This window comes from Pogona vitticeps, chromosome 2 (genome assembly GCF_051106095.1).
Source record: "Pogona vitticeps strain Pit_001003342236 chromosome 2, PviZW2.1, whole genome shotgun sequence".
NCBI lineage: Eukaryota > Metazoa > Chordata > Lepidosauria > Squamata > Agamidae > Pogona > Pogona vitticeps.
This window is the reverse complement of record NC_135784.1, coordinates 105,589,864-105,600,091: the sequence shown is the minus strand read 5'-3', so window position 1 is coordinate 105,600,091 and position 10,228 is coordinate 105,589,864.

The following is a 10,228-nucleotide window of genomic DNA, read 5'->3' as shown; positions in this document are numbered from 1 at the left end:
AAATAAAGAAAGAAACTACAGTATATGTAGCTTCTTTTCCAGAGTATAGGTTATGCACCAGGTTACCAACACATAGTAAATATAAAGAATTACAACAGCTCTTCAAAATACAGAGAAAACTTTAGATTTAAGAAAATGGCTGATGAGCCACTTGCAGTATGCCATGGAGCCATGCTGGAAGGACAGCTTCACTTTAGGTATCACAGGGAAAGGGTACATTTCCACTACCCCATCCCTGTAAAAGATTAATAAGCTAAATTCAGCATGGGCAGAAAGCAGTCATGTTACAGCTTTCCTTAGCATCTTATGAATGGTTCATCTGAATCCACAAAGGTTATTTCCTTGGTGGGGGAATTTGTTACGTATTTGTTCAGTGTGCAGGTTATCCATAGCCTGTTTGTTACCACGTCATACAGGAAATGTGTCACTTCTTATCATGACAGACTGAAAATAAATTTGAGGAAATTACAAATCCAGGGACAGCTATTCACTGCAAGACTGAAGTAGAGCTTGGGAAAGACCCAGGGGAATTCTTGGAGTTGTAGACTGGAAAAGGTAACATAGCCAAACTTTTCTATAAAACAGAGCCAGAAAGCAGTTCTGAAGGGCTATGCCTTACCTGAGACGCCTGGAGTACTGCATTCTCATGAGCATCTCATTCCATGGGACAAGCTTGGGTGGATGAAGTGTGGGCTTCCATTAGTTGTGGGACTGCCTCTCTCATTAGCCCTAGCCAGCATAGCCAACCATAAGGAATGCTGGAAGTTCCACTCCAAAAATATCTGAAGTGATGGACTTTAGTCATCTGTGGTACAGTGCAGTGGTCCCCAACCTTAGGCTGCCAGATGTTCTTGGACTTCAACTCCCAGAAATCCTGGCCAGCAGAGGTGGTGGTGAAGGCTTCTGGGAGTTGTAGTTCGAGAACATCTGGAGGCCCAAGGTTGGAGACCACTGGTGTAGTGTATAACCATGGGCTAGGTATATATTCTATGTTTTATAGACTACAGTATATCAACACTTTTAACTATGTGGATCATGAGAAACTATAGGTTATTCTGAAAGGAATGGGTGTGCCTCAGCACCCGAGAGTCCTGATGCCTAACTTGTATTGTGGACAAGAAGCTACCATTGATTAGGACAGAATATGGAGAGACGGAATGGTTTCCTATAGGCAAAGGTGTCAGATGAGGGTGCATTTTATCCCCTTGTCTGTTCAGTCTGTACACAGAACATATATAAAAAGCCAAACTAGATTCAGAGGAAAGAGGAGTGAAAATCAGGGGAAGAAACATCAATAATTTAAGATGTGCAGATGACACCATCTTACTGGCAGAAAACAGCAAGGGCTTGAAATGATTTTTAGTGAAAGTGAAAGAAGAAAATGCCAAAGCAGGACTGACGTTGGACATTATGAACAGAAATATCATGACTACAGAAGAACTGCACAACTTTAATTTCAACAATGAAGAAATTGAAATAGGTAGAGATTTTACATCTTTTACATCAAATATCAATCCAAATTGATACTGCAGCCAAGAAATCTTCTGATTGAAACATGGAAAGTCATCAATGAGGGAATTAGAAAATATCATCAAGTGTAAGGATGTGTCACTGGAGACCAAGACCAAGATCATCCACTACTTTCGTATTCCTGACCACTGTGTAAAGGTATAAAAGCTGGACAGTAAAGAAAGCTAACAGGAAAACAATGTTTTGTTTTAAATATGGTGCTTTGCCAATTCCCTGGACTGCCAAAAAGATGCACAAGTGGATTCTAGAGCAAATCAAGCCTGAACTACATCTGGAGGTCAAAATGATGAAAGTGAGGTTATCATACCTGAGCGCAGACAGAGTTCTGACTCCTGTCCTCTGAAGATGCCGGCCACAGAGACTGGCAAAATGTTAGGAAGAGAACACTTCAGAAAGCTTGAAAAACCCACAACATCATCAGATCCCGGCCGTGAAAGCCTTCAAGAATACATTGAGTTTATCATACTGTGTGCATGAGAAGGCAAGATTCTTTGGAAAAGACAATATTTATTTATTTATTTGGTTGGTTGTTCGATTTATATCCCGCCCATCTGGTATATTCTACTACTTTGGGAAAGATGGAAGACAGCAGGAAAAGAGGAAGATGAAATGTGAGATGGGTTGACTCCCTGAAGGAAACTGCAGGCTTTAGTTTACAAGAGTTGAGGGAAGAATATTCTGAAGATCTCTTATTCATAGGGTCTCCAAAAGCTGGAACCAACAGGACAGCAATGACAATGAGAACAGCAGCAACAGCAGCAATAATAACAACAGGTATATCTGGATTAATGTCAGTTCACCTTCAGTCCAAAACTGTTATTTGCTTGGAGCAGGTGTCTGTAAAATATGCCTTCACATGTAGATAAAGCACTTAAAATCCTCTAACCACTGAATAATATATCTTATGTATGTATGTATGTATGTATGTATGTATGTATGTATGTATGTATGTATGTATGTATGTATGTATGTATGTATGTATGTATGTATGTATGTATGTATGTATGTATGTATGCATGCATGCATGCATTCATGCATTCATGCATTCATGCATTCATGCATTCATGCATTCATTCATTCATTCATTCATTCATTCATTCATTCATTTATTTATACCCCGCCCATCTGGCCTAAAAGGCCACTCTAGGCGGCTTCTCCATTTTTTTCTTTTCGCCCTCATCTCCTTTCCTTTTTTCTGCCTGTAAACATGAAATCTAATTAATTGTTTCCAAAAAATAAGCTTCGTAGCCAATTCTTCTCTCTCCTCCAAACACGTAAGAGTCTGAAGTCCTGTACATGTTTCCCTTGCATTGAACTCAATGCCCAAAATTTGATCAAGAAAACATGTGTATGGAAAAATCACTGTGTAAATAATTTTCTTATTTCTTGGACTGCTGGTTGCATGCTTGGACATGAAATCCTCTACCGCTCAGAGGAGACATCTGTAACTCTCCAGATGCTGAACTCTTATCAGTCCTAGCCAGCTTGTCTAATAGTGAAGGGTGTTGGAAGCCATCAGTTAAAACATCTCAAGAGAACTAAGTTGGGGGAGGCCTTGCTATGCACTAGATGTGTTGTTTCAGGGGTGGATATGTCTCCTGGAAACCGAATTATGTTGCTTGGACTGCAGGATCTTGGATGTGGCAACTCTAACCACATCCAAGTCAGATCCAGTGACAGTGGATCATGTTAGGCCAAGAGCCGCACAAGCTGAATTAAACTGTAAACTGAAGATGGAACAGGAGGTCCTGGAGTGATAAAAGCCCATAAGTAGCACAAGCTCTTTCCAAGATCAATAGAGCTAAATTTGGCTCAGCATAAATGCATATTACACCACATATGTTTGGCCAGTGATCTCACTGCCACAGGATACGCAACTGAGCCAAGGAGGTAACGAGATTCAAAATGGATTGGATAGCTATACGTATGCCAAAGATATCTACAGGTCTGAATTTAAGGAATGGTGGTAAACATGCATGACTCATGGTCTGTCAATCTATTCTCCAACTTCTAGAGACTGGGTGGCGTTAGGTGTGTGAGCAGAATATCTTGACCCTGTTTACTCTACAGGGTCTGGCATCTCCTCTCACCTCCTGAGGCCAAATCATATTTGGCATGGGCACAAATCTTGACCAGCTAGCCCAGGCCTTAATTTGTAATTTCCCAAGATTATACTACACAGAAAAAGAAAAGCTATGTTGAATCTGTAATATAAAATTTAGTTTATGTAACTTAGGGTCACATTGTCCTTCCTCCCACCCCTTTTGGAATTAAAACATGCAGTCTTATGTAAAGATCTTACATAAAGGAACAGCACATGACCAAAGAATCCCCTTTGCTCTTTGATCCTCTCAGCCTAGAGTACACCAAGGAGCATTGGTTAAAGTATTGCTCCAATTTTTATCATTTAAGAGAGGAAGTGAAGTCTTCTCATTTCCCACCCAGCAGGCTGGGGGGGGTGGGGGGGAAGCCCCTTGATCTAAGACTGCTGTTCCATTCTCATGTGGTCCATGAGCAAGTCAAAGATGGATCATTTCTAAGTTAACCTTGTTTCCAAACAGTCCAACATTTTAGGTTTGAAATAGTCTACCATTTCTTCCTCCAGGAGAAAGAATAACTGAACTACTGTAAAAGCTGAAATTAAAGGCCCCTGGAGTAGGAGAACATAAGTGAAAGCTGGAACTCCTTGTTTAAATACCTGGATTCACCTGAGTGTCTGAAGACATCCTGGTAGTAGTACATGCGTGAGGAAGAGTGCTATGCAGAGACTTTGCTGCTGACCTAATCCACTGCTTCCTTCTTAATTGAATCCAATGATGCAAGGAGAGAAGTGACTCCCAAGCCACCCGTGCCCTCTCCTTCTGCCCTCCTGCAGCAGTTTGCTTCCATGGTTTACCCTCTTTCTACAGCTTTCTTTTTAGCATCACACTAGATGACAGGGAAGTTAACTGGCATGGCACAATATGACTTCATAGTTAGAATTCTGTGTTTATTGGGGCTTTTTTCCTGAGGAAGAGTGCCTAAGATGGTAGCCTGAGTCTTGATATGTACATCTGGCAAAATCACATGGTCTAAGTGGGAGGGACTAAGACAGGAGACAGGGATCTGTGGAATGGGGTTGTGTGTGGACAGGTGGGTATGTAATATTATACAAGATGGTAAGGTAAAGGTTCCCCTTGACATTTAGTTTGGTCGTGTCCGACTCTAGGGGGCAGTGCTCATCCCCGTTTCCAAGCCATAGAGCCAGCGATTGTCCAAAGACAATCCTCGGTGGTCACATGGCCAGTGCGACTTAGACACAGAATGCTGTTACCTTCCCACCGAGGTGGTCCCTATTAATCTACCTTCATTTGCATGCTTTCGAACCGCTAGGTTGGCGGGAGCTGGGGCAAGCAATGGGCACTCACTCCGTTGCCTGGATTTGATCTTACGACTGCTTGGTCTTCTGACCCTGCAGGACAGGCTTCTGCAGTTTAGCCCATCAGGTGTTGTCATGAAATGGGTTGATGTCATGGCATCATCAGTAAATCCAGTTGAACTTCACTATCAGCTTGGACCGTCTCAAAGACAATCCATCATGAACTGTTGGTCTGTATATTGATGATGGCATAGGATCACATCAAGCAGGAGCTGAAGAGCACTCCTTTTAGCCTGTATCCTTCCTTAGTGAAGCTGACAACACAGGTGTCTCCATCCATTACCAAAACATCATCCCATTACATCAGCAAAGACGACTCACTGATGGAACACTGTTATGGGATCATAGAGCCTCAATATACTCAGACTGAAACTCTCACAATGATCTTGCTTCAGAAAATGACAGAAAAGAAGAGCAAGAAGGCCATCACAGAAAGTTACAGTGGGGTGAGTGTGACACTGCCGAACACACAGGAGTGTAGCAGTAAGTCCCGGATATGTTTCTCCAACATTCACTTTTGCCTATACACTGCAACAGGCAATGCCCTAGATCAAGACATTTTGGGTTTCCTTTCTGGATCTTTTTTGGATTTCAAGCATCTTTTGCTGGAATGCAAAACAGAATGCAGAAAGCTGGAGAAAGGAAACAGAACATGTCTCAATGTGTTGGGATTTCAATCTTCAACTTGTATGTGTGGTGTCAGAGGGGAGAAAGGAACTCATCCAGTGCTTTAAGGATATTAGAGACTGGCAATTCAGCAACATCCCAATCTACGAGGGCAAAAGATTTAATAAAAAAGAGATTTATTGTTAGAGATGATGACACTATTGCACTGAAACTTCCCCTGTTCCCTCTGATCTCAGCTGCAATCTTCTAACTACACAGAAATGGATTTTCCTAAACATGAAGCAATCACCTACAACAGAAGAATGGCTACTTCAGGTGCTGGAAGTGGTGGAAATGACAAAACTGTCTGCTCTTATAAAGGACAAAGCATTGATGAACTTTAAAATAATGTGGAAGTCTGTATTGGACTTGTTGCTAGACAGAGGGAAAAATGCATTAATGACATATGGTTTTGAAGTTTAGAGTCTTGGATAAGATATATAGATAGAAAAAAATGTTGCAGTCACCTTGAAAGTAGGATTCATATACTCCATATGTTTTCTGTATGTTTTGTCTTTTTATATTCTTGCAGGTCTGTGACTGTAATAAAAAATGATGATATATAGATAAGGAGACCTTTAAAACTTTGATTATGGACAATTATTAATGCAGTGAATATTGAGATGATTATTAGAAACAAGTGAAGAAGTAATTGTAAGGAGGATTAACAAATTACGAGACAATCCAAAACATCACAGGATGAAGAAGTTGTAAAACTGGTCCAACTCCCTGTGAACTCCTTTTTTTCTGTTCTCCCTTCCCTTTTTCTTTTTTTGTATGTCTACATTATGTAAAATTTAATAAAATGAACTATTTAAAAAAAATAAGGGATTTTCCTAGCCATGTTGTGAGCTGTCCTGAGTACAATATAAAGTATTTTGGGTTGACTTGGTCCTTAAGGGACAATTAAGGCCCCCTAGCTTTACAAAAGACAGGCTTTTGGCAGAAATGCAAGCTCGCAGAACTGATTTGTTTCTTTTGACTTAAAATCTTTCTCCTTAGTCCTGGGGAAACACTTGCAATGACTTCAAAACGCACTGCTACAGCACTGCGGCAGACATTTTACCTGTTTGCAAGAGAGAGAGAGAATGTCAGTCAGCCCAACTCTCTGGACAGAGAAGAAGGGGGATTCCTCTAAGCACCTTTTTCGGAGTCCAGGAACAGCCACTTTGCTAACAAAGCCTCAGAAGTGCAAGTGAGCCATATATGTGCTGGATAAGCTCCTTTCAGTCCACAATCTTTATGCCAAGCAGCAAAAGCCACCTACATGTGAAGGAGGTCAACCAACACAAGAACATTTGTGACAGCACCCCTGGATTTTTTCCATGTGAGAACCTTCGGACATACAACTCCACAGTAGTCTTTTAAAAAGCACAGAACCTCAAAATGTGGTTTTGTGGATGGTTCTAGATTACTGCTCTTAGGATCTCTTAGAAAAGGAACTTTTCCAAGATCCCTGTTAGATATTTGCCACTCTGTTTTAATTTAACCTCTACAGATTATTTACAAAGCTGGGCATTGAAGTGTGAAGGGCGATGGGGAGCAGCTCACCCCAACATTTAAGGGTGGCAGAACCTTTTGTCCCAGTCCTAGGCCATCACTCTCCAATGCACATCTTCTCAGAAATATTAGAATTTCCTTTAGAAATAATTCTTATTTTAAAATTCTAATCAGTTCCCATTTAATCCCATCCTCTCATTTCATATTTTAACCTTCCTTCTTCCCATCTCCTTTATTTTCTTCATAAAGTGTACCATACCTTTGACTGTAAGCCCTTGTGAAGCACACATATCAGCTGACTTCTTTTGTGTACAGAGCACACACTTAAGTGCTTCAGGCCATTAATACATTCTTTCTGATAAACATACTTTTGGTGCAGTGCATTTTGTATGAAGAAGCATGAATAGTTGCAGTCTCTGGTCACAGATGCCTTGAAGAGCCTCCTCAACACCCCTTTCAAAGTTAACATCAACCAAGCAGAAATATACTGTAAATGAACACTTGATTCACATAAAGGCAACTAAAAGCATAATGTACAAACTATCTGAAACAGAGACAATTACATGTACTGGAAAAATAAAGTGGAGTTAGGAAAATTCACCCCCCACGCCTTCCTTCTCACCCCTCCCCATCTTTCTCTTCCTTAATTCAAGACCTCAAGTGTTAACAGAAGCTGATAATACCTCAAAGTAACACTTCGTGACAAGAAGGACATAAATTACCAATTAACACCCACTGCCTACGGCACTTTCTTTGCCTAGCGACGACTGATAGAAACAGCTGTGCTCAAGTGATAAAATGCAGGTCTTCCTTTTCCAGTCGAGGCAAGAAGAGCCTTTCTCATTCATCCCTGCCAAGTGCCACACCCACATGGGCCTCTCTCATCCCCATCAGTCAAGAACCTGATTTATACTGGCACAGGGTTGAAGGAGCCCCTCTGAAAGAGTGAATGAGAAATGAGGTGGTGGGAAGAAGACAGAAGAGAGTTAGCCATAGAGCCTCACCCTCTGCATTCATGTTACTCCCACAAAGAGTGCCCTCCTCCCAGAAACAAGACCAGACAGCCTGCTCCCAAAAGCTGCCACCTCAGCTTAATATGTACTCTGTAGATCTATCAGGCATTCATTCATACTATCTAGTCCCACTCCACAGATACTGACAATTAAGCTTAAACAAGCCTTTGTAATACAGATGTATGAATGTACAGTTGCCTCTGTAGAGGCAGGAACATGGGTCAATTCAACTTGGAGAACACTGTAAAGCAGAGGCACTTCATCCAGTGGTACTCCAGATGTTTTGACATTTGGCTTCCAGAACCCCCACCCAACATAGCCAAAGGCAGGGCCCTCTAGGAGCTCCAGTCCAAAACCTCTGGAGGTCCAAAGGCTGAGAATATGGGCCAGAGCCCACTTCTCCATTTCTATACACATAAGCCCCTTTAAGATGGATGCTAATCACATGTGGGGTGGCGGCAATGCCAATAGCTAGGGAATCAAACAAACCTGTGAATTTCTTCATGTGTTTGGTGGCTAGTATTGAGCTCCTGAATTGGCCTTATATATTTTGGGAAGAGTGGTGCAGTGCAAAAATCCCTCACATCCCTGATTAAATGTTAAAGCCTATAAAGGGTAGGATTGGAAACTATGTCAGAAATCCTGTTGCTTAACACAGAGAGTTGCAATAGAATAGGCCCACTGAATCAATGGGGATTTGGTAAATCAACTAGTCCATAAGTTACATTGATGTAAACGGATCTATTCTACACTACATTAAAGTAAATCACAACTAGAGTAGACCAATAGAATCAATGGAATTCTTATGGAGAAGCTGATGCACCAAACCCCACCGATCCAGTGGGGCTACTCTGTTTCAACTTACACTACTAAGCCACAGGATTTCAGCTTCTGCGCTAGAAAGCAACCACTAGTTGTAAGGAAGGGCCACATCACAATGACAGGATAGATGCCATGTGTATCAAAGCCACATCTGAATTCCCAGGCATCATCAAGTAGGAGTGGGAAAGAATCCTGGATGACACCTCCAAGAACCGCTTCTGATTGGTATGGATGATACTGAGTTAGATGAAACAATGGCCAGACTCCTCCTTGGAAGACCACTTTCCCTTCAGTTCAGGTAGAACAAGGCTTGATGGACTGTTTCATCTGGTTTCATTGTTTCACACGACCATGTCAGCCATTGCTGTTAATCTATGGGCTAAATCCAAGACAGTACTAATGACAGGATCACCTCTCCTCCCATTCTGCTCTCCATGGTGCTGAAAGCTTGCAGGGAAAGGGTCCCAGTTGCCTACCAGTGGTTTCTCATCATAATCCAGCACCCCCTCTCCTTCAGCCCCTACACCCTCCCTGCTTATCAATCCTGATCTAAACCCCTATCCTTCTTACCAACATTGTCCAAACTCTTCCTGCCCTAGGTCTCCATTCTGATTTTATCTTCAACTTCAGATTTTGGGTACTTCTTTGGCAAGAATGGAGACCTGTCATCTCAGCTTGCTGTCTCACAGCAGGTCCCATCTATGCCATTGCTCAGAAGGAAAAGGCAAGAAAATCTGATATGCTGTTCTCATCCTGACTTGGTCTAGTCCTGCTAAAGTTTTGGTTCTGGGGACCAAATGGCCCCTCCCCTTATGTTCATTTCTTGTTCCTCCTTTGTAGAAACAGTGAGCATTTCATTCTGAAATGATTGGCACTGTCCATTTCCAGTATTTCTACATATTCTCTGCTGGAGAGTCATCTCATGTGCCCCTCGCCATCCAATAGAGGCATGCAGAACGAATCCTATGTGATCCCTAATCTCCCTCACCTCACATGCCTTCTAAGTTCTCTTAGACGGAACTTTTAGTTTGTGTTCCCCACAAACCCTGCCTGCCTGCCCAATTGAAAGACTTCCCTGGATTAAATTTGAGCTCTCCATTGACCAAATTAAATCCACTGCCCTGGAGGCCTCTTCCCCTGTACTAAGGTCTAAGAAAGAAGATGAACAGGCTGCAATTGTACAGAGAAGCAGGGGAAGAAAGCTCTGGGAGTCACCCTGCTTGTAGGTGGATTGCTACAATTGCCCAACACTTCTGACCCTAACAGAAGTCTAAGCCCT